Genomic DNA, 26,785 nt, shown 5'->3' with positions numbered 1-26,785 from the left:
GTCTTTTAACCAGTTCTCAATCCATGAAAGGACCTTCCCTTTTATCCCATGACAACTTACTGTACTTAAGAGCCTTTGGTGAGGGACCTTGTCAAAGGCTTTCTGGAAATCTAAGTACACTATGTCCACTGGATCCCCCTTGTCCACATGTTTGTTGACCCCTTCAAAGAACTCTAATAGATTAGTAAGACACGATTTCCTTTTACAGAAACCATGTTGACTATTGCTCAACAGTTTGTTTTTCTATGTGTCTGACAATTTTATTCTTAACTATTGTTTCGACTAATTTGCCCGGTACCGACGTTAGACTTACCGGTCTGTAATTGCCGGGATCACCTCTAGAGCCCTTTTTAAATATTGGCGTTACATTAGCTAACTTCCAGTCATTGGGTACAGAAGCCGATTTAAAGGACAGGTTACAAACCTTAGTTAATAGTTCCGCAACATCACATTTGAGTTCTTTCAGAACTCTTGGGTGAATGCCATCTGGTCCCGGGGACTTGTTAATGTTAAGTTTATCAATTAATTCCAAAACCTCCTCTAGGGACACTTCAGTCTGTGACAGTTCCTCAGATTTGTCACCTACAAAAGCCGGCTCAGGTTTGGGAATCTCCCTAACATCCTCAGCCATGAAGACTGAAGCAAAGAATCCATTTAGTTTCTCTGCAATGACTTTATCGTCTTTAAGCGCTCCTTTTGTATCTCGATCATCAAGGGGCCCCACTGGTTGTTTAGCAGGCTTCCTGCTTCTGATATACTTAAAAAACATTTTGTTATTACCTTTGGCGTTTTTGGCTAGCCGTTCTTCAAACTCCTCTTTGACTTTTCTTATTACATTCTTGCACTTAATTTGGCAGCGTTTATGCTCCTTTCTATTTGCCTCACTAGGATTTGACTTCCACTTTTTAAAGGAAGTCTTTTTATCTTGTTAAATTGATGAACTCATATAAGCTTGTAGCGTCCAGTGGGCATAACTGGACACTGCAAGACTGAGGTTCCTAGGGTTGTGTCTGGGACTGGAGATATTGGCTAGTGTCATTCAGTCGCATAATCCAAGCAGTGGCTGGCCAAAAGGGGTCACTCACGTAGCTGGGAGCAGCTTACATGATAGAGGCTGTGCGTGAGCAGCCCGGGAGTGGGGGTTCACACAGCAGAGCAGGGTAAAGCTGGCGCCCAGAGTTGAGGATTGGAGTGACCTAGCAGATCACTGGTCCAGATAACACCAGGGAAACGTCACACCCTCCACACTTAGAATTAAAAAAAAAAAAAAAAAATGACCACTCTCCTCTTCAAACATTATGAATCCCTGTCTTATGAAAGTGAGAGAGCCACAATATTGCTTAAAATGTCCAAACGTGCTCTGAGGAACCAACTAAATTTAAGTATTTGAGTAGCTGTTTAAGCATGATCTCACAGCAGCTCCTTCCACCTCCTCAACCACTTTGTGAAGAAATTTTGTGAGAGAAACTGTGAGATGCCTATAGTGACTTAAAAATGCATACATTGGAAGATCTGGAGTACAGCTGGGCACAGATGTTGTTTATCTTGTCTACAAGCTAAGTGTGAAAACATTCTCAGGATTCTGCATGCTGTTACTAATCTTTTAGGATTTTAGAAGGAGTTAGTAGTTTGGAAAAAGGGCTCTGTTCATTATATAAAGTTTGAGTAATACTGTATCTTTTCCTAGTTCTCCTCTGAATTCTCCAATGGCATACAGAAAATTATTCACAAGTGATGAAGGAACCTCAGGAGGTTTAGATGTTTATCTGGAATCCCCCCAAAATGCCTCAATGCTTCTCTAAAGCTTTTCCAAATATACTACAATTATTTTTACCCTTTTGTCTCTCTATTCTGATTCCTGTCTTTCAACTTCCTTCCTCCCAACCCAACTGTTTTTTCTGTCATCCCCACCTATTTCTTCCTCTCTCCTGACACCCAGTCCTTCTCTTGGACCCTGTATTTAGCCTTTCCTGAACTTCAGAGGACTTGCAGCCTCCTGTCTTTCTTTCCTGTTCAACTACTCTATTTTGTGGAAGAATCGAGCATCTTGATGAGCCCAAGGAACAGACGGCTAGCCTAAACAGGATATTATGTGGGCTGTACCAGTAATTTTTGCATGCCAAAAAAGCAATCATTAGAGCTGGTAAAAAAATGCTGTATATTTCTTTTTTTAAATGTGAACAAAACAAAACAAAACAAAACATTTTGTTTGAAACTTTTCTGTCGAATCTCAATTTTTTGACCAAAATAAAAATCTTTTTTTCACTTTTTGAGTTTAGTTCCATCGCTCCCTTTTTTCCTCTTACAAAATTGGGGTAGGGGAAGTGATGGGAGGGGGGGAAATCTGAACATCCAAACATTTTTGGGTTTTGTTTTTTCAGTGAAAAACAGGAAAATTTCTTCAAAAATGAAAATTTGCTGAAAAAAATATTATTACGGTCAAAAAGTCATTTTTCACTGAAAAAAATATTTTGATGGAATTACAGCTCTAGCAATAAAAATGACCATTATTTTAAACTAACTGAACAACAAAATAAGAAAGAACCAAAAAAAGGTCTCCATGAGAGCACAGAGTGCATATTCCAACATCCCGTTAAAATATGAAATGTATCACCGTCAGCATACAAGGTGCAAATCAGCACATAATTTGTACCTTAATTTATATTTAGTGTTATTAATCAGTTTGTACAGTGCTTTGGGGACAATTGCTAAACATTATGAACCAAATAATGGATAACTCCTTTGTGGGTAAACTAGGAAAGCAAAAGGGTTGCATCTTCTCCCTCACAGCTCGCCTGCACTGGATCAGCCATCACTGAGGCAACTTTGTGGCCTCTCTGTGCTGCCCTCAAACACAGGGGCAAGAAAAAGAGAAGCACTCTGAGGTATTCAGTGCCTGAGGTCTTGTCACTGTGCCTGAGGAGGAATAAATATCAACATGAGTGTAGGGGGATTATGTAGTTGAGATGACTAATATGGTACTGTGATGTGGGCATGATACCCCACACAGGCCCTGAAGGGATTAATCTGAGCCTGAGAAGCCAAATAACATACCTCGCTGCACCTGTGAGAGAAGGCCAGGCTTAACTGATGATAAAGTCCAGCAGGGGAGGGGCTGGTGATCATAAAGCCAGGAATTTTTTAGCAGAAAGGGGCTGTGGGGGGGGGGGGGGGGGAGAGAGAGAGAGAGTCTGAACTTCCTCTTGGGGAGGGGGGGAGAGTATAGAATAGATAGGAAGTGGTCCAGGGAGGCAGCAAGGAATCTGTGGGAGTAGACCTTTGCAGCCAGCTACAAGGTTCCTGGGCTGGAACCTAGAATAGAGGGAGGGCCTGGGTTCCCCTCCCAGTCACTGAGGAAGGTGAAGTGAAACCTCCTGAGGTGTAAGAACTATGGATCCCAGAGACAGATGGAAGACCTGCTGTGAGAACACTGGGCTGTAGCTTGGTTGGACTCTCTGATACCCCGGAAGGGGAATCCATTTTGAAGCACTTTTAGGCGAGGAAGGTGATCAGGAACAGTCAACATGGATTCATCAAGGGCAAGTCATGCCTGACCAACCTGATTGCCTTCTATGATGAGATAACTGGCTCTGTGGATATGGGGAAAGTGGTGGACATGATACATCTTGACTTTAGCAAAGCTTTTGATACAGTCTCCCACAGTATTCTTACCAGCAACTTAAAAAAGTATGGATTGGATGAATGGACTATAAGGTGGATAGGAGGCTGGCCAGATCATCAGGCTCAACAGATAGTGATCAATGGCTCAATGTCTAGTTGGCAGCCGGTATCAAGCAGAGTGCACCAGGGATCAGTCCTGGGGCCGCTTTTGTTCAACAACTTCATGGGATGGATTGCACCCTCTGCAAATTCATGGATGACACTAAGCTGGGGGGAGAGGTAGATATGCTGGAGGGTAGGGAAAGGGTCCAGAGTGACCTAGGCAAATTGGAGGATTGGGCCAAAAGAAATCTGATGAGGTTCAACAAGGACAAGTGCAGAGTCCTGCACTTAGGACGGAAGAATCCCATGCACTGCTACAGGCTGGGGACTGACTGGCTAAGCGGCAGTTCTGCAGAAAAGGACCTGGGGATTATAGTGGACAAGAAGCTGGATATGACTCAGCAGAGTGCCCTTGTTGCCAAAAAGGTTAACAGCATATTGGGTTGCATTAGTAGGAGCATTGCCAGTAGATCAAGGCAAGTGATTATTCCCCTCTATTCAGCACTGGTGAGGCCACATCTGGAATATTGCATCCAGGTTTTGGGCCCCCCACTACAGAAAGGATGTGGACAAATTGGAGAGAGTCCGGCAGAGGGCAACAAAAATGACTAGGGGGCTGGGGCACATGGTTTACAAGGAGAGGCTGAGGGAACTGGGCTTATTTAGTCTGCAGAAGAGAAGAGTGAGGGGGGATTTGATAGCAGCCTTCAACTACTTCAAGGGGGGGTTCCAAAGAGGATGGAGCAGTGGTGGCAGATGACAGAACAAGAAGCAATGGTCTAAAGTTGCAGTGGGGGAGGTCTATGTTGGATATTAGGAAAATCTATTTCACTAGGAGGGTGGTGAAGCATTGGAATGGGTTACCAGGGAGGTGATGGAATCTCCATCCTTAGAGGTTTTTAAAGCCCAGCTTGACAAAGCCATGGCTGGGATGATTTAGTTGGTGTTGGTCCTGCTTTGAGCAGGGGGTTGGACTAGATGATCTCCTGAGGTCTCTTCAAACCCTAATCTTCTATGATTGTAAGACTAAAGCATGACGTGGCCAGAGTCCAAACTGTGGGAAGAGATTCCACACACTGACAGAGCAACTCTCAGCAAGGGGCACCATACGGGGAGACAGCTGCCATGTCTGGCCTGTGGTGAGGGAACTCCTGTACAGGTACCAACAGCTCCTTCAGCTTTGTCTGTATTACCAGTTCCTAGCTATCTAGATTATAAAGACCATCCTTGTAATCTGTATTTGTACAGGTCCTAGCACAATGGGACCTTGATTCTGATCAGAGCCTGAAGGTGCTTCTGCAATGCAAATATATAATTATTGTAATTAGGCCCATAGGATTTCATATATATTATGCAAATAACTATATATGGAGATTAAATATTAAGAAAGACATTAAATGAATTTGACATTCAGTATACCAACAAGTTTTGCAATACATCAGAAGAGTGTTGTCATGAATATGTAAAATATTATGATCATTGGCATACCTAGCTAATTGCATTTGAAACATGCTGGCCATAAAATAATTAATTAGCAGTACAGAAAGGCATCATGATACCAGCTATAAATACCAAACATAACTAATTATTTCAGTCATAAAATGATCCTGCCAAGTAATTTATAATGATACTCTATGCTGAAAAAAAGGCTCTTTTCCTTCCCTGCTTGCACAGGCAACCTCTGTTGTTGAAGCTATTCTGTTTTGTGATATTGTCAGTTCTAGTGGATACCAATTTGAACATAAACTAAAATGAAACTAATCTAGGATTTTCAATGTTCTTTAAGCTGTTTTGTGATTGTTGTGGAAAATGCAAGCAGATTCTTTTGTTGTTGACATCAAAAGTGGCGGGTCACTCTGGACCTGCTGCATACATTCTGAGCTCAAGCTAAAATTGATTTCCTTTTTTAAAAAGCAGCTGGCATTACAATGAATAGCCTTCTTTCGATTTTTCTGTTCCACTGAAGCATTCAGTGAATGCAGCAGGCATAATAGGCTGAAGTAAACAGTGTCAGGTTCTGTTATATCAGGAGCTCTTTTAAACCAAGCAGACAAGCTATCATCAATGCCTGAAACCCTGCAAATCGTAGTAGAGACTGAAAATGAGTTTATTTCCTGACAAGTGTTTTGATGACATTTTGAAGAATGGAAGGAGATGCTTTGCTAATTACTGTGGCTGTCACATGTTCAGTCATGATACTGTTTCATTAATGAGCAAAAATAAACTGCCTGTGTGAGGCAATAATAGAATTAGAACTTCAGTGAACTATATCTATACCGGCAATTTGGACTCTCAAAAACATGTAAAATATGGGTGGATCTCTTCAGTTTGCCCATTAGTAATATATCTGCTTTGTTTTCCCTCTTGCACAGTGTTTATCTGGCTACTTAGCTGGGTGCGTCAGGAAGTCTGCTGGGATCATAACGGAATTCTATCATCTGGCTGGGATCTTCAATGAGCCCTCTGGTTTTGTCCCACCCTGAGGCAATCAGTTAGCTTTGTGTGAAGCAGCCACAGTCAACAAGGTAAAAGATTCAATGGAAGAGGTTGTATATTCCTCTGGAATGCTCTTGTGAACTGAGGGATCAAGGCTCTGATAGGGTGTCTGCTGTCAACAGGAAAACGGTGGAGAGATGAGAACTAGACTAGCAATTATTCTACTTGGGTGCAAAGAAGATAAGGAGAATCATATTTATATTATTATGATTTTGTATTAAATCAGTTCCTTGGAAAATATACTGACTCAAGCCTCAATGAGGCATTGGAGTGGAGGACTTTCAGATTAATATCTAAGTGGGACTGGACATATTGTAAAGTAAAAGCAAGACAATGTCTTAATAGGATTCCAGATTGAAAAATGGTGTTGAACTTGACTCCCTACACTTTGTGCATTAGGTTTACAGGAAGTTTCAACTCTATTCAGCTTTGCTAAATACACAGACTTGGTTCTGTCAGTAGGAGTGTGTTTTTACTCATTAAATGGAAGACTTGGAAGAAACCTTTGTCACCTTTAAAATAAGTAAGCCATGTAAATAATTCATATGTCACTTTTAGCTATCAGGATGACAAGGACTAGCTGTCAGTTTTTCTCTGAGGTGGCTATTGTCTATTCCCATTGTGGGATGTGCTCTGCCGATATTGTTGAACATTGGGAACCTCCTGGAAGACCGTGCCGGTTGAGGCTGCATGAGTATCCTCTCATTGCACCAGTATAAAATGGCATCTCAGTTCCTTCTTTTCCGCAATTTGTTATGCGTGAAGAGACTTTCTCTCAATGCACATTGCAGATTCAGGGAGTGTTTTTAATGAGCTCTTAGCTAACTTTTATAGTTCATTTGTATAGCAGTTTCTCATTCTCTCTTGGGATATAAGAGAAGTTTTTTTTCAACTTTTTTGGTTACTTGAGCCTCCCCCTTTCAAGCTCCTTTCCCTTATTTTCACTTCAATCCATGGGCTGTGTGGACTTACTGGCAAGGTTAAGTATTTCTGAATCCTCCTTCTGATGTAAAAGGGACAGGAGATACACAATAACCCTCTCCTCCTAACCAGAAAGATGGGATTCCTTCTGGCTCAACATCCGGTGATGATGTGGTCATTTCCTTATCTGTTTCACTTCCTAACAATTTCAGACAAATCCAGGAGTTGCTGGAATATATGGCAGAGTCTCTAGAATTGGAAACTTCAATTGTCCTGGATAAGATGCACCAGCCCTTGAACATCCATGATCCCAAAGAGAAAAAGCAAACTCATTTCATTAATGCTGAGCTGCTTGACCCAACAGAGGACACCTTGTTGACACCAACACAACTACAAAGAAAAGTCATCTTTATCAGCTGATCAAATGGGGATACCAGTAGTTTCATTAATTTCCTACAGTTCTTCTCAAAACTTCAGTCTCACTCAGAATAAATTAGTCTTTATCTTTAATGTTGAGAGGACTTTGAGTTTTTATTTGGATATGACTCAGACATATAGGATATCGGAGACTTTTTGTAGCCTTTAGGGATCAGCATAAAGAGGATGAATGTCACTTACACTAAATACCCATACATTTTGTTATATGTTAGGTAGGATGTCAGTACCCTACAGTCATGTCTCACTCTACCAGGGCTAAGGTGGCATCAATGGCATGCCATTGATGGTGCTTTCATCCCAGAAATCTGTAAGGGTGCTACCAAGAGTTACACACCAGTACAGTCTTGTCTTGGCATTTAGATCTGATGCATGTTTAAGAGGGCAGTTCTTCAATCCTTGCTTAGTTAGACCACCTCGGCCTGCCCTCCTGGGGGCTGTACTGCTAACTTGACTTCTAGAAGTGGGACTAGGCACAAGCCATCTAGTAGAAGGTACCAACCTATTATTTACCATAGTAACTACAGTTCCTTGAGAATGCTGCCTCTGCATATTTACACAACTAACCAGCCCACCTTCCTCTCAGTTCTGTTCTCATAATAAAACTCTTGGGTTTAGTGGAGAGAACTGAGGCAGTTGTGGCTGCAGAGACGTGTTATAATCTTGGCTCTGATTGGCTGGTTCTCCAAGAGGGCAATCCTTTGGCCTCAAGGAAGTGCTTATCAGAAGACCCCCACAGCTCTATAACACAGGCTGACATTGGGAATATAGCACACAAGTGTGAGTATACAGAAGCTACACTCTCAACAAGCCATAGTTACTATGGTTACTATAATAAGTAACTTTCTTTTTCTCCTGCCTCCCAAAGACTATAGTAATAGGGGCTTATGGTCTGTGCAAACAGTGACACATACTGCATTTAGTGAATTGATATGTATGCTATGGATAATATTTTCAACACCCAACAACATACACATTAAAATAGCAATTGCTAGAGAATTTTTAGGTTTACCTTAGATTCAGTACAGGCAGGGCAGAGAAGACCTCAGCTCACCTCATACACTGGCAAAGGTAGAGTGTAACTCCAGAATGACCCTTCCAGTTGACTGAATCCCAATGATGGCTTCAGAGAATAATCTTGTCCAGTTATATTTCACTAAAACTTTGGTATGGATGGTGTGATGTCTTGATGATGCAGATGTATGGGCAGGGGGTTGAAACAGAAGAAACAGGAGATCCTCAGGAATCTAGCAATGATAAAGAAGACCCAATTTTCCCTGTTCCGTGGAGAAAAAATACTTCCAGGCGGGTGTTTCTAAGCTCTTACACTTCAAAACAGACTATAATTATTGAGGAAATTAACTTCACAGCTAAAGATTGTGGCTTCATGATAAATTAGAGTGGGAAGGATGTTTTCCAAGCAATCTATTTTTTTTTCTTTTTGGTTATCACTTAATGGCGTTCATTAAAACCAATAACAGAAATTGCTTCTCTTTAAATTTCCTACTGAGTCTCAGATTAGTTGTTAAACTTTTTTTGAACAATATATTAGTATTATGCTCAAGTGACTTTCCTTATAAAAGAAATAAATCTCTTGTACAGTTTATTCTTTGCAGCACTGGAAATAGTGAAAAATATATATGATGTTGCTGACTTCTTGTTAAATAATTGTGGGTGCCAACTCTAGTTGTCAGGCACAGTCTTTCCACTCAGATGCATAGCAGCTTATTCAGGTCATTTTTCCCTCCCTCCAAGGGAAGCAATACATTATCTTTGGAGTCAAGAGGAGGTTAGCAAACAGCGGAGACTTAAATTTCCATTACTAGCAAACTAGCTACCTCCTGCTTTTCCCAGTTCAGCCTGCAGCTAGAAAATATATTGACTTTCAGGAGAATTTGTCTTCATATTCATAAATTGCATGTTGTAAGTTTTAGTTGTTTGATAATGATAGTGGACAAAAGAAGGAATCAACAAATCATATTACCTTGCTCCCATCCACTCTGTTTGTCCTCTTTTATTAAAGTTTTAGAACAGAAAAACTTCAGATGGAGAATTGGAGACAGTCTGTAACTATAGGCCTGATACTTCTCTCATTCAAATCAGGGAGAGTTTTGCCACTGAGTTCAATGGAAGCAGGAGCAGGCCCTATGTGAGGTCCTTACATAAAATGCTACAGGCCAAATTCTTTGGTTCTCACTCAAGCCAAATTCTGCCCTGCTTGGGTTTTAATGCAGTGTAAGGAGTGGAACATTTGAGTTTCAGCTCATAGGGTTTCTTTGTCATTCTTCCAACTGTGGTGGTAAAAGGACGGTGTCTACCCTCACCATCCCCTCCCCTTGAGATATAGAGAGACAAGATATTTAATGAGAAACATAGGAACAAACCAGTAACCTGATTTCAAATGCATTGCCCTAAATTAAAACATTGAAAACATCGTAGAAAACATGTAAATAATTTTGCTAAACCAGGGACTGTCCCTCCTTAATAAGCAGGGTCATCTGGTTTCCATAATATGAATACAAATGTAAACCCAAAAAAACTTTCTAAAGCATTTCAAAAGGAATAGAGCAATTAGATTTTTGCAGAGTTTCCATACAATATGCCTGTGAAAGGAAAGAACCTACTGGGTAGCTTCTGAAAAGATCACATTGTCCTCTAGAAACTGTCTTTAAAAACAATCTTCACTCCTTTTGATATGAGAACACTTCATCAAGAACAAAGCCATGTCAGTTTTAAGAAGTAACATAAATGCAGTTTTGCAGAAATGAAAGATATGCTGCAGAATACATAACAAGTGAACACCATAGCAACCCAAACAGAATTACATGAATACACAAAAATAAAATGAAAATAACATTTTGCATTATAAGTTCACTTTTACTGAAGCAGTAAAGAGTCACATGACCTTGCATTTAGCCCTTTGGATAGCAATAGAACTTGCTTTGACAGCCAGCCCAAAAAATATTGCACTTTCACAGAGAAGAGAGAGTGCTAAAATTGATCCATGCCTTGAGTAATGCTGCTGAAACTTGTATGTGTGTGATGACTATTTCAATCGAAATGTCATATGCAAAAGTTTCTATTTCAACAATCCCAACCTACGTATGTTATCAAAATGGAGATTGGAAGTTTTGGGGGAGGGGAATACTAAATATCTGTCTCTGACTTCCCACTTTGATTGTCTGCGAGATTGTATACAGGATTGTAGTCACTATAAAAGATAAATATTTTAGAAACGTGTACATTGTCACAACTCATAAGGTAACACTGAAGGCATGAGGCTTGTGCATGTTTAAGAAATGGAGAATCTTACACCAGAGATTAGATTTATATAGAAAACAATTATAGAAAACCATACTCAACAAAAAAGTCGAAAGGAGACTGTAGTTTTGGAATGTGTGCATCACTCAATACATAATTGTGTTGTGGTCACAAACATTGCTGAACATCAGCCAATATGGCCAGCAGTTAAATTCCTGAAATAATGTGACAAAGTCTTATTGTATTAGCAGCTTTCATCATGTACCTCTAAATTGTATTACCATGTATTTCCACTAAGATGGTACAAACCCTGTTAATATGCTTGCTTGTTTTGTACTGGATTAACAAGAGTAAATAGTTGATATATTGCTCCTCTGGGGAAAAAGTTCCACCTTTCCTATTTTGTTCACAACAACTTTCAATCTGCTCTCCCTGGGAAAGTGCAAGATGACAACAGGAAGAAAATAGATTGGACATTGTTGCTGTGGTGTAATTGGAGTTGAAGGGGCTGTTGTCTAGAGATGGGCCTAAAAGAAAATTCTGAAGTCCCCAAACATTCAGGATGTTCAGATCCAGATTCAAAATTAGCTCAACCCTTCCCTATCTCTGTTGGGATGGGCCAAAACCCTACAGCTGAGTACCCTGGACTTTGGATCTGGATTCAGATCCAAACTTTGTAGTTCAGTCCCATATCTACTGACTTCTACAAATCACTCCTTCCTGGTCTTCCCCCATCAGTCCAATGTTGTATATTCTTAGGAAACTCTACCGGTTTCCATTATGTATTCACACACAAACATTTTTATGTGCCTTAGCTGTGCTGCATGGCCTACCTACTGAGATGAGAGGATAGGTCTCATTCAATCTTAAGGACAATAAGGGTTCTACTTATGAAGCTGGGTGTGAGAGATGACTCTCTGTGGATATCTGATTTATAGTTTTGTAGGATAGGGCTAGAATTTCTTTACAAATAGATTTTTCTGGTGGAGGTGTTATAAATGCCTTGCAATGGCTTGTTTAGTTAAAATTAAACATTAGACAAATTATGTCTCCTAAAATTAATTCAGCATCATTACAGATTACAAATAGTCTTCCTGACAGTATTATGGAATATGTATCACATTCCTTATAGAGAAAAAGAAATCTCAACTGGAGTCAAACTGGCTGTGTTATCCTAGGGTTTGATGCAGAGACCAAACTGTGAATTGGAAACTGAATTTAAAAAGCAAGCCAAACAGCCTAGGTTAACAAACAACTGAATCACATGGTCAGGAGCTGTGAATGGAACTAATAAAGCATGATTTGGCTGCACTTCACTGGAACACAGAGACCAGGAGAGTCTTCTGACAAGTTAGGCATCTTTTCCAAGCTGTAATCCTAAAGTCTTTGCAGGCATGCTGCAGCAGTAAAACACATTGCACATTTTTAACTTAAATTGTTCTAGCACTTGCAGCAATATTTATATTTAGTCTCTGAGAAGATTTAGGAAATCTATTTTATCAACCAGAATTCATAACTTGTACATTTTGAAGTTGTTTCTATGAAAATTGCTGTATCACTGAATGCCTCTCTGTAACTGGGAATCCACACCACTACTTTTCCAAACCAGGGACAATAGCAACATCAACTGTACTCTGACTACATAATAGTTATGCTGAGGAGGGTACCCAAGTCGGGAAAACAGTTGCCTCTAGCTTCCCTCAACAGGAGGCTGAGGATTTGAAGAGTGGAAATTCCCCAAGTGAGATAAAGAGACAGGTGACTAAAGCAGGAGGTTATAGAAGGACTCACACTCGGGAAATTCACAGACACACACATAGGAAGTTTGGGCAGGAGAGGGGCAGGGGACAGACACAGCCAAAGTCAGCATAGCTGAGCTGTGGGAGAAGGCTCCATGTTTCAACACACAAGCAATGCAGTGCAATGGAAGGACATAGCACAGCCCCAGATGACCCTGACCCCCCTCCCAAAGAATGTTTTCAAGTGGTGAGGAAACTGAGGCAGGTAAATGTGTGTTTATTATTTTTGCATAGATCTCTTTATTTCTCATGCTATTAAAGAAAAAGCAATTATATGTTCAAGTTCTGTGCAAAGTCTGTGTGTGTTTATGTGCTATAACTTACCATGTAACCCAGAAGACTCATACCTTTGGTGGGTTTCTGGAAGAGGGTGTTTTTAAGCTATGGGGAGAATCTCAGGGGTCAGCACTTATTACGGGGACTGGGCAGTGCCCTGTGTGCTCTAAACTCTCGGGGGTGGGGTGGGGAGTCAGATGGAATCTAAAACAAATGCCTAAAGACCACCAGCACCACGGACTTTGGTAGAGTGGATTTGGTATGTTTTCTAGAACTGGACTAAGACCATCAAGTCATTGCACATAGATCAATGAACAATTGAGAAATGGAAAATTTGGGGATAATTTGGAATGAATTTCAACTGATGAGCTAGAGAGAAAAGTTTCCAAATCCCATTTCCTTAGCCAGGTTATATAGTTGCTGGACCTAGGGGTGCTACTGCATCCCCTAGCTTGAAGTGGTTTCCATTATATACAAGGTCTACAGTTTGGTTCAATGGCTCTCAGCACTCCCACTATACAAATTGTTCCAGCACCCCTGCCATGTTATTAACCTTTTGTACTGGATATGCATTAGGTTGCCAAGTGTATAGTACTGGGAGATATTTGACCCATTGTTTATTTAGTAGGTAATCGGCTTTGATCTGTTTGCTATCCCTTATAATCACTTAAAATCTATCCTTTTTAGGGGGTTATCTATCCTTCAAGGGGGTTATCTTGCCTGTAGCCACTCTATTGTTGGTTCATGCAGTGGCTGGTCAAAGAGCCTGCATGTAACTGCAGCTGGGTGTGTCCCTACCTGTATGAATGCTGGTGGAAGTCACAGCAGCACAGTGTAAGAGGGAACCCAGGCTGGTGAATCAGAGGGCTCAGGCGTACCCCAGTTCCAGGTGGTTCCTTCATTTAATTCTTGCACTCCACCAATTTTCACTTACACTTCAACTGAATAGAAATTGTGTATAATGTAATTTGAACTGAAAAATACCATGGTAGAGTACATTAACTGGCTTGGGAAATACATGGTTCTTCAGTACAGGTTATGTAAAAAATTCCTGTGAACATGCCCACTACTGATAAAGGTATGCTAAAATTACACCAAATGAGTTGGGGGAAATCCAGCCTCTCTCAGTTTGGGAGGCCTTTGTCTTCCTGGAAATTCAAAACTTCACATAGACGTACTAAAGTTTTTACTGGTAGACAGACAGAAATTCACAAAAACTGATTCTTTTTCCTTAGAAAAAACAAATCCAAGTTATGTCAAACAATCAGTTAACAGTGACATGCACCCAAACAACAAGAGACAGCAAGAAATTAGTATATGCAATATGGACCTTTGTCTGATCTCTCATGTAGAACCTGTCAGTAGTCTGTGTTCTAAAAACAAATATGTCATTTTGAGTATTTCTTTCAGGAACAATGCCTTGAACCATTAGATTAAAAAAAATCTTACATATGCAAGTGGATGCTAATTGGACATGTGGCATTTGTATCATTCATTTTTAGGAAGAGCAGGTTGCTCCAAGCTTTGATATTTGATATTTGAATAAATAGAACCAATTTCAAAGGTGATGTATAAAGTGATTTAAGTTCTACACTACTAAGTGGTTATAATGAGTCTATGAGCCTAAAGCTGTGAAAAAGCCAAATGGTAACAAAACTTATGGTACCAGTACTTTACCTGTTCTGTAGAGAAGACTGTAGTGCTGTCAGTTTAAACCCTTTCGTGCACAAAACTAAACAAACTTTTCTCTCATTTTTTTTCTTGGTAAAAGAAGGACGCAAAGCCATCAAATAAAAGAACAGAAATTGATCTGTTCATTGGACAATTCAGATATTATAAGGTGGAAAGTTGTATTTTTTCATCCATTGTGAGGTGAAATGCTGTATGCCAGTGAAACAAAATCTAGCATTTTTCAGTTGCTATGCTAAGATGACCTTGGTGGATACATTTTTTAAAGTCACAAACAGAAATTCATGGATCAAAGTGGCCTACTCAGTGCTAGGACCCATGTTGTCTCAGATGTGTCTTGCAAGCCCTTTTTTCAGAAGGAATATGAATATACACAAAATTTCTCTAAACACCATTTTTTCTCATGGGTTGAACATTTCAGTTTGATAGTATTCAGAGGTTCAGATTTGCTCTCTCTATAGTCTCATCCATTATTAGGTCTGCAATACCTTTCTTTCAGTTTCCCTTCTCACAGTGAGAAAACTTCTCAGAAGACTATATTTGGCTTGTCAATATCCAATAACTTTCAGCACAATTCAATTGCAGTTGTCATGACAAGAGACATCAGGGATAAAGCTGTATGAAAAATGTCACAAATGCCATCAAAATGGTGACATTCGATCATGCTTTGATTTTATGAAAAAGTCACTTTTTCACCTTTCTTGACTAGCTAATTTTGCTGCAAGCAGGGTTGGCAGAAGAAATACCAATAACTAGTTTTGATCAGGAAATCTCCTCCAACCTGAATGTAGGGGATTTTACTATCAGCCAAACAGGAAATTAATTATTACATCAGAGCATATTTAAAAATGTTGCCTGTTTTCAAAATTCTGTGACAAACATCTGCAAAAAATACTGTCTTTTCAGTTGGACCAATGATTTGGAAGGTTTAACAATTAATAGATATTTTGCAAGAAATTATTTTACTGGAGGAAATTAGTTTATTTTTCTTTGGTTAATTAGACATTTAAGCATGTGAAGGAAATGGCTGAACTGTGGTTCCTCATATTGGCATTTAACCTTAACAGCCCAGGCAGGGCAGTAGAGCCCATTCCCTTTCCCTCCCTTATTTCTCTTCTGTCTTTGGACTACCAAATTTTTCATTTGGAATTGAGTGCAGCGAAAGGAAGGGATTTTTTTGTTTGTTTGTTTTTGTAACACTATCTGTATTTGCCCTTCACTGTCAGTATTTAGTAGCCGTCACCCACTCCTGAAGTCATTGGCTTGTTTGCTTCCTAGAATGGTAGAATCATAGGATTAAAAGGGATTGCAAGGGTCATCTAGTCTAACCCCCTGCCAAGATGCAGAATTTGTTCAAGACCGATGGCTATACAGCCTCCTTTTGAAAACTTCTAGTGAAGGACCTTCCAATCTCCCTAGGCAGTCTGTTCCATTGTCCTATTGTTCTTACAGTTAGGAAGTTTTTCCTGAAATTTAATCTAAATCTACTATGCTGTACTTTGAACCCATTGCCTCTTGTCCTGCCCTCTGTGACAAGACAGAACAACTTTTCTCCATCTTTTTATGTCAGCCTTTCAAATATTTGAAGAACGCTATCACGTCCCCCCTTAATCTCCTCTTTTCCAGCCTAACCATACCCAGTTCCTTCAGCCTTTGCTCGTATGGCTTGCATTCCATCCCATTGAACATCTTTGTGTCTCACCTCTGGATCCTTTCCAGTTTCTCTACATCCTTTCTATACCTTGGTGTCCAAAATTGGACACAGGACTCCAGCTGAGGCCTAACCAGTGCCGAAGAGAGTGGTACTATCACCTCCTGTGACTTGCATGCTATGCCTCTGTTAATGCAACCTAAAATTTCATTTGCCTTTTTTTTTTTTTTTGCAACAGCATTACATTGCTGACTCATGTTGAGGTTAAGTATCAGAGGGGTAGCCGTGTTAGTCTGAAGAAGTGAGGTTCTTACCCACAAAAGCTTATGCTCCCAATACTTCTGTTAGTCTTAAAGGTGCCACAGGACCCTATGTTGAGGTTGTGATCCACCACAACTCCCAGACCCTTCTCAGCAGTGAGGACTCTTGCGAGGTCTCTAGTGTAGCTCACTGATCATCATAATCACTGCAAAATGTATGTATGGATAATATTTAAAGAGTTAGGTATCTATACTAAAATTATATTCTTAACAGTTCGGAGCTAAGGCAGGTCACTAGGAAGTGATGTAGCTCCTGCCTGAAAGGAACACTTCTGAAGTAACACATACAGATCTCCCTGTCTGTTTGTGTATTACCTTACACTGTATGCCTATTTGCATACTGAGCCAAGTGCAAATTGAGAGATGAGGAAAGCCACAGAAAGAAACAAGCAGTGGTGGGGTTAACAGGGGTGCCCTGTTTTATGAATAAAGACAAAGGATTGGTCTGGTATATCTTGGAGTACAAAGAGACACACTGAATCCTTCACCTAGGAGACAAAGTGGCAACAGCCTGTCTCATGAAAGAAGGGTCACAGTCAGCCTGGCTGTAAAAACGCTGCAAGGATTTTGGGTGAGTAACACTTCATTAGGCATGAGAATATCTTGTTAATTAAATTTAGGCTCTAGAATGCATGTTATGATTCTATTTTGTATGTAACCATTTCTTTCCGACACTGCTTCTGGCTACTACTTGAATCTCTATGCTCTGTTAAATAAACTTAGACTTGGTTTCACAATAAACATATCTAAGTACTGTGTGTTAAGTGGAGCAGTGATCTGAAATGAAACCAGTAACCTGGGGTGCACTGTTTCTTTGGAAGCAGTGGACTGGTGAATACTGCATGCATCCAGTGGACCTGGGATTGTACACTCCAGGGAGATAGTCAAAGGGCTCTAAGGTTGGAGTGTGCCTATCGCTAACCTGTAGAATGACAGCAGGGCCTGCAAGGCCTAAAGGGGAGTGCTTGTGTTGTCCGTGGCCAATGGAGTTAAGGAGATGACTCCTGACTTCCTCATGCTAAGGATAGGTGGTAGTGAAGTGCCTCACAATCCTGGTGCCCCTGGGAAGCATTACAGATATCTATGATCATGAACTAAGTTCTCCTTGTACTTTGCCACGGTCCAGATTTATGGATACCACTTTATTCTATCTTCCCACTGAAAGCAGAAAGGACTGGAAAAATATGCAATGACAAACCTTGGTCACACTATTAGTCCTTCACTGATTGTGCTGTCCTAGACAAACTAATAATACAAAATGGCTCATTGGGTCTTCCTGATTTCCAGAATCTGAAGCTTCCCATCTAGAACCTTACTGAGCATTTACTCCTTGGACTTATATGGTACATCTGTGCTTCAGCTGAAAATGTAATTTCCAGCTTGGGCAGGTATTCATGCGCTAGCTTGGATCCAGCTAGTGTACTAAAAATAGTAGTGTAGCAGTGGCATCATGGGCAGGGGGTTGAGCTAGCTGCCTAAGTACAATCCTGTCTGAGATCCCAGGTACATACTCGGACAGCTAGCCTAAGCCACAGCTATACTGCTACTTTCAGCATGTTTGCTTGATCAAGGCTAGTGCAGTGAATATATGTCTACTAAGCTGGAAATTACACCTCTAGCTGCAGTGTAGACATTCCTACAGAGTCCTTCAACAATTCAGACCTTAATGGGAACATAACTAAAACATTATTTCTCTTCTTTTATTAAAGTTATCCTAGCGTTTCCTTTAAAAGTTTTTTTATAAGGTCTGAGAAGGAGCATACTAGGTTCAAGTCTCAGTGTGTGCCATGTACCTTATCCTCTCTTACTGCAATATTTGGCTGTATCACTGTATTTCCCACTCCTTTGTAATTGTATCTCATGATCCTCCACTTTAAGGCAACCTGGGGTTTGACAGTTTCCTAATGTGATGTTTTAAGCTCTTGTTATAGCTACTTTCATATAGCAAATTGTGGTGTCCCGTTTTTCTGTATCTTTCTTGTCCTGGTTTTCACTTCAGTGGGAAGGTTAAATAAGCAGAGATTCTCTTATTGCATTTTTAGGCTCTTATTTTCAGTTCTCTAGAGAAGATGATTAACAGAGCAGCCATTGAGAGCTTTCAGTTAGAATGCTGGTAGTTTTTTCAGGTATAAGTTATGACAACATTGAAATACATTTTCATTCTTGGGAAGCAGTCTGAACACTAGCTTCTATATACCCCATTCTAAAACTTGGGAGGAAGTCTGGTGCCTTTCTCATGTTGTTTAGCTGTCTCATGAAAAGTCTGTTAATTATCCTCCAAGTCCTACTATGCCAGATGGATCAGAGGATCCCATTTTCTAGGCAGATTAATCAGATATCTGGTATCTTACTTAGAGATTTTGGGCCTCATTCTGCTGGAAATATAAATATATTGGGTGGAGAGCAATCAGCCCTTTTCAGAGACTACAAGGCTGTTACTGCATCATCCGTACATTCTTTTTCTAAACACTACAAAACTCAGTTGCTGTTGTCTTTGGATTCAATTTCAGGCAACAGATACATCAATCAGTTGTCAATACCTTAAAGAAGATATGTATAAATTAAAGAAATAGTTGAATATATTAGGGCTTAAACTTTCAAAAGTGACTTACAATTTTGGGTGCTCAAATTGAGACATCTTAAGGTGGTTGCTCAGTACTGAAAAGTTAAGGTGCCTAAAATCACTAGTCACTTCCAGAAAATTTGGCGGGGGAGGGGGGATTATCCCTTCTATTTAATAGTGATTTTTTAAGTCTAAATTAATTGATTACCCTTTACCATACCTATGCTAAATTTAGCTTCATTGATAGTTTATACAGTAATTGATTTTGATTGAACCACAGTCACTTATTTATTTCCTTTGTTTTTAATGACTTTTTTGGCATTTATTCACTTTCTATTACCGTATAGTGAATGAGATTGTTTGTAGAGCTCCTGCCTCATTGTTGCAGAAGATGAAAAGTTTGTAGTGAATGATGCAGGAGATTGCAGGAAGAGGGCTGGGAAAGGAAGGTCTCATGGCTAAGGCAGTTGAACAACTTCCTGGATGATTGGATTCTACCCCTGTTTCTGCCACAGAGTTCCTATATGATGCTAGGCAACTTACTTAAAGCAAAATTTTCATAAGTGGCTATTGCAAGTTCCTCATTTTCTAGGGTCCGGGCTTGAAACCTTTGGGGTCTGACTTGCAGAAGAGCTGAGAACTCATAACAGCATTTGAAGTCAAAGGGAGCTGTGTTTGGAACTTACAGAATGCTATAAACCAAAGCTAAATAATCTGAAAAATCAGGTCTGATGGATCCTAAATTGGGAATACAAAATTAGTGGGCACACCTAACAATTTTGGTCTTAATTTCTGTGTCTCAGTTCTGTAAAATGGAGACAATAATACCCCCTCATCTCACATAGGTGTTGTGAAAATAAGGTCATTAATATTTGTGAAGCACCCAGATACTATAGTAATGAGTGCTACAGAAAAGCCCATGAGTAAATGAATAATTCTGTATTCACAGTAGGGTTTGAATAGTGTGTAGTTCAGGGTCAGACCCTGAACAATGAAGAAAAAATATACTGAAATAACAAAATATTAAAATCCTGAATAGCTGTTCATACAGTGAGCACCATACACCCTGTGCATTGAATGAGAAAGGTATCCTGTGGAAAAAATAGCATGTAATTAGAGACTATCATAGTGCGTACATATAAGAGGATCCAGTATGTTTGGTTTTGCTCCTCGGTTTTCGTTCAAGTCAGCACAAGAGGGTAATGGGGCAAAAATGGCATCTATACAATGATTATATTTGTTTCTTCTGTTCCTAATGGTAATAACTGTTCTAGTTATGGTTTTAAATAAATAATAATATATGGAGATATCCTATGTCCTAGAACTGGAAGGGACCTCAAATGGTCACTGAATCCAGTCCTCTGCCTTCAGTAGCAGGACCAAGTACTGATTTTGCCCCAGATTCCTAAATGGTCCCCTCAAGGACTGAGCTCACAACCCTGGGTTTAGCAGGCCAATGCTCAAACCACTGACCTATCCCTCCCCCCAGGTTTTCTTTAAGTGTTTGCCTGTGAATGACAATCTCTTCAGCAAATATGCCAAATGGAGGGCTTTTTTTTTGTTTAAAAAAAAATTCTGCTTCCATTCAGCCAGATCAGGCAGGATTTAGCCCTAAATCCCAACTGTAGTCCAGAACAATGAATCCCTACTAGGAGAAATCAAGATTACAGGTTAGAAAACTAACTCTGCCTTTTGTTAGATATGAAATTTAGGGTAGAATTTAATGGGAGTCACTTTATCAACCTGTAATCTGGTAGTGAACAGTGTCAGGAAGAAATCTGTTTCACCTGCATCACCCTCCACACCTGTCTTGTCATATACTGGCAAGCCCTTTGGGATTTGAGCAAAAAATCACCTTTATTATACAGTTTCCCTTGTAAAATCTTATACAGCTTCCCTGAGCAAAGGCATGAGGCAGATGTGGATTATTTCTTTTGCCATCTGCCTTGGTATAACTTTTCATAGCCATGGAGGATGGGAACAGTTGTTTAAGTTGACCTCTATTAGACTTTTAGAGCATTTGCTTAAAGCAGCTATCATTAAAATTCTTTGTAATTTTTTTTGTAGATGTAAGATCTTGACCTTGGGTTCTCCTATCATTCTATGTGTTTGATCCCTTCTAAACCTACCATTTTATGAAGCTTCAATAGTTACCCATAACATGCTGTTCCTTAATTAGCCGAGAGCACTTTCTGGACTGAAATTTGGGACTGATATATTTTAGTAGAAACCTTTCATCAAAAGCACATCTGTGTCATGTGTGTCATGTAATTTTCACAAAGTGCCACTGGGAATTTTTTTTCAATTATCGCATACAAATAATGGCTGACGCTATTTTTTAACAGCAAGTGAAAGTACATAGGGTATTTTTGAGAGAATATGCTTTCTCTATTGGAAATCCAAAAAAAGGCCAAAGAAACAGAACAAAGCATTAGTTTCAGTGAGATTCTTGGTAACGGTAAATTCACCATTTTCCCCCTGACAGGATATCATACCCCTTATGATGGCACTGCCTGTGTTTTTCTAGAACAAATTTATTTACTATGTACATCTTCCTTATTTCTTAGGATAGTATAAGTAAAAGGCTATGACTGCATGAGAGATTTCAAGCTTCCAGGAAATAAACCTCCCCTCATACTGTAATTCCTCTTCTACAATAGCATAGGAAGAATTTTACTTTTCTTTATTTACAAACCTTTATTCTGGCATTGTCATTTACAGACCTTTACTCATAGACTCTTTATATCTCTTTAATATGTACAGTATTATTACATACATTTTTGTAGCCCAAACAATGTTATGTTATTACCAGACCCTAAATATATATTTTGTAAGGCATCCTCTGGGTATGATTGGAAATAACTCTTGACTTTAGTTTTCTGTTGTCTTGTCTCTGTAACACAGCTATTTTTCTTCTCCGCTGATATAAAGTTAAGGGGGGATTCTAATTTTACTTTGCTGGTGTATAAATGTGTCATTTCATACAACTAGCTGTTTTTCTTTGTTGTTACCTCTTTCTCTCTGTTTTAGCCTGAGGCTCCCCTTTTTATTTGATCAGTATAGTTTATATCATATTCCAGGCAGCATTTCTTCCCAAGAGAAAAACAGGATTTCAAATTGCTACTCATGATTCCTGAGGCGAACTGAAAGGGTGACGACTGAATTAATGTTTCCTTTACTGTTTTGGGGACTTATTGGTTTTATTTCCATTAGCTTATGGATACATTCTTTTTCTGTCTTTAATAATGTTCTTATCTGACTATTGACAATTTTTTCTCTGTTGTTTACAGCGCACTACAATACAAATTTAAGCAGAAAATTAATCAGTTGGATTATTTAGTGACAAAAGAAAGGAGTTCAAAAAATCCACAAAGATTAGAAATATTCCTTCTTTGGTAAGAAAGTTATATAGCTTGGTTTTCAGAATATATATACTTATCCAGTAACCCCAGAACTATTCTGCAGGAAATAGGTGTGCTGCTATAGGTATTTTAACATTCTAATATCTCTAAATGATGTATTTGGCTGGTTAACATGGCTCACAACAACACAATGCAGCAGTCACACTTGATAACATAGTTAGGAGAGTCTTCATTATAACAACTAATCCTGTTTCTATAAGTGTGTCTGGAGTGTGGTTTTAAAGTTCACTTAGTGCCATTATTACAAATATTCATGTTTTATTTTTTTCTTCCCCATTGAACACAAATGGATTTATTGGTCCATGTCCATAATACCTTCCACTCAAAAATCTCAAAGCACCCTAGAAGAGTTGATGAATTGAGCATCATAATACACTATTTTGCAGATCAAGAAATTGAGGTACAGAGAGGTTACATGATTTTATTCGAAAGAAAATCTCAGATCACCTGACTCCCAATCTTGTGCTTTTACCACAAAGACCATGATTCTTTAATAATTATTAGATATCTAACACTTTTCTCTATTACACAACAAACGAACAATTCCACCGAATCGCAGGCCAAAAAACACTGAACATCAGTCTTTCACAAATGACATTGACATCCTTAGTGATGTCCAAACCACACATATTCATTGATACCATGTTTGTCATTTCTATGCTGGCTGGCTATTCTCTTTCAAACACTTATTCACTTTCTGATGCCTCTCTGGAAAGGTTTTTCATGTAAGCCCTGACCCAAAGAAAGATCAATAGAAAATCAACAAAAGCAGTAATGCGGAAATTCAGATCCTGATAATTTTTCTTTGTTATGTTGTGGGATGATGTATTTTCTTTTTCTTATTGGCTAATAAGGCTATTGTTTATGGATAGCACAGAACAAATTATTTACACCAAACAGTTCATTCAGTGTATTTCACCCTTATTCCTGTTCATAAATAGACTGTGATTTAACTTAAATGTCTGTTCATAGTTGTTTGACAGCTGCTTAATATGAATAAGTTTCTGCCTATGGATTGCTCTTAAATTATGCTTGACACTTATCTGAGGTTAAATCCTGGCTCCATTGAAATCAATGGCAAAATTCCCATAATAATAATTTTTGTGTTTTCTGACTAAATGAATGCATTTATAGTAAAGAGGTGAAAGGCATGATTAACTCATTTGATCTCTGAATATCTCAGGGTGGGTGGGGGCAGTTTGCGTAACTTGGAGGAGATAGGGTAATTATTATAGAAGTTTAAATCTGTTATTTTATGAGCCACTTGAGTTTAGTTTGACTGATAAGTTGTTGCTTAAAAAACTATGCTATTTGCAATATTATAGGCTATGGTTAATATTCTTTCAACACATTGACACAAAGTAATTGTGTGGCATGGTCATACATGGTTCCTGTAGAATTTTGTCTTGCTTATTTAGCTGCCTCTGTAACAAGGCTCTGGCCAGGGGTTTTGTGAATCCTTAGCTGTGAAGGGCACGGTCCAGTTGTCTTGTTTAACTATGTCCACATCAGGGTGGCCTGGCCTGGGCTTTTGGGAATACAACCTGTCTCCATGGTGCTGTACTGTTATGAACCAGAGTTCAACAATATTTCATATATCTACCGAGTTAATTTACTGAATTTCCTGGTCTCCAGTTTTCTGTAACTTAACAATATTGTCAGTCATTGTCAGAGAAAAAATAGTAATTGTGGTACACAGGTATGTATTTTCCACTACGTTGGAAGGCTGTATGTCTGCAATTGCCACCAAATCAGAGGTCTGGTCAAGCTGACTGGGGAACAAATCCATCCCCGTAGTGCCGTGTTGTTGTTAAGTGGTGGCCCATATAGAACATTTCATATATAACATACCATGGTCAGTGTCTGAATGTCCTGGCGTCTACTTTTGTGTCATCTACCACAGTTCACCATAGTTGCTGCTGTGCAGTAATTACGGGATTCATGCATGTGCATGGCCCCACTTATGTAGGGTATGTCAGGAGCCCCACAACAGCCTCCTTATCTAACCAGGGGAACAATTCAATAAGTCCATCATTGGTTGTGTTAGTTAAACATTTTTCTCTTTGTAACTGTCCTTGTTGATCATCAATACGCACAATGAGCAACAAAGGTATTGGCCAAGGGAGAAATGGGTCTGTCAAAAACACATTTAGGCACTATGCAAATACCAGGAGAGACTCATAAAATGGGCATCAACAGCATAGCTTTGTCCTCACAACCTGTACTTTTACTGGATGCAGACCACAGCAATCTGCTGCTCCCATCAGAAGCCATTTTTATTTACGGTAATCACAAAATGAGTGTTGGCAACAGTTCAGACATTTATTTTCTGTGAACTTATATATAAACAAAGTTCCTTCGTCCAAATGTTAATGAAAATTGAACACATAAAGGGTGTGAATGTGGCACATGGTTTCTGATTTGTCAGAATGGCTATTACAGCTGTTGAAGACTTCATCTTCATCTTTGTCCATTGTCTCACATATACCTTCCTCATTAATGTTATCTGTGTCATTATGACTTCAGAAGCAAGGAACTACATAGCTGCATTGTACTAAGACAAGGATCATTGCATCAACTTTTTCCCCTTGACTCCACAATAAGACAATCTCAGAGGGACAGCCGCCAGCATCTCCTGGCCTTCCTGGTTGTAATTCTATTGAATATCAATGGCAAAAGTATTTTGCAGCTGACTGTTTTTCCTCTGACACTACAGTATGTAAAACTTTACCTTGGGATGCACAGCAAAGCTGAGAAAAGTGCTGGTGCAGCCAAAATAGTGCTGTATAATGGTGTTGTGGCATTAAGGGATCTATTGTTTTGTATCATAGTGCACCTCATAATAGGAGATGTGTTGCTTTATAGTATAAACCTACTTCAAAACATATTTAAAAGCACAACATTGATTTTCTGCACTCTACGCTCTTAAATACTGTTGTACTCTGTGAAAATGTATTCTTTGTTCTTCATGGGATATGGAGCCTTTCACTTTTAGGTGAGATTTTCACTTCTGGGAGGCAACATAGTCTATTGGCTAGAATATAAAACTGAGAACCATGAACTCCTGAATTTCAATCTGTGTTTGGCCACTGACTCACTGTGTGATCTTGGAAAATCACTTTACCTCTCTGCTTCTTCACCTGTTGAATAGGAAATAATAATGCCCACTTACCTACCTCCTGGGAAGCATTGTGAGGATTAATTGGCTGATGTTCCTACTGTAGTATAAAAATGTAAAGCCCTATTTAAGCACTAAGCATTATTGTTAGGATGAATTTCTAGATCAGCCCATTATATAGTAAAGCCCCTCATCATGACATTCTGATCTGGATCTGGATTTCAAACCAGCCCTACAAAGTTTGGGGTTCCTGAGATCCAGCACTCCAGTTCTCTTCAGTAGTGACTAGAGTTGACTCTTTCACATACACCATGGGAGTGGTAAGAGAAAGCCAGAGAATCTATAACTTTTTTGGTTTGCTTTGTTTTTAGTTTTCTGATTGGGAAGCATCCTACCAGATTTTTGGCTGTACTGATTGTACATGCCTCTCAGCATCAAGGAACATTTCTCTATCATGAGGGAAATGATGGTTGATGTGGCCAAGCACTTGATGGAGCCTTTTGTAACTGGCAAATGCCAAGTACTGTATTGTCTATCTCCACTTTGTCCTGCCTCCTGAAATTGGAAAATCCAGTTGAGGAGTGTTCATCCAGCTAAGGACACAGATGCCTTATGTCAAGAAACATAGTTGATGATTACGTTGCTCTTATTTGGAGAGAGATGATGTCAACGTGGCACTTGGACTTCTTTGAAAGATGAGTTGTGTTCACAAAAAATGTTTGTGTATAGGGGGAAAATGGGCTCCTTAAGAATATTTAAAAGCTCTCCAAGGAAGGTTTAAGAAATCCTGTCAGAAATAGGCAAATCACCCTAATTTTCCATTCAGTATGGTGGCAGAATTTGTACAAAGTGCTTCTGCAAGTCTCTGAGAACATCATTGTTCATGTTCATCTATTGCAGCAGCTTTCCCTGTCTAGGAGTAAGTGTACTTAAATCTTCCTATTAAATTGTTAGCTAAAGAAGTCTGGTTTTGGCACAGCAATGGTGCCTTGCCATCTGACAATACATCCTCCTGACCAAACTCTAAAGTGGTAGACACCTGTTTTTCAATAGAATTAGGTATCTGACTTAGTGTGGATACTTTTTTATATTTAGTTTTCTAGCATTCATA

The sequence above is a fragment of the Terrapene carolina genome, unplaced genomic scaffold, assembly GCF_002925995.2.
Source record: "Terrapene carolina triunguis isolate 2854851 unplaced genomic scaffold, T_m_triunguis-2.0 Scaffold113, whole genome shotgun sequence".
Lineage (NCBI taxonomy): Eukaryota > Metazoa > Chordata > Testudines > Emydidae > Terrapene > Terrapene triunguis.
Note: the sequence above shows the minus strand (reverse complement) of the source record.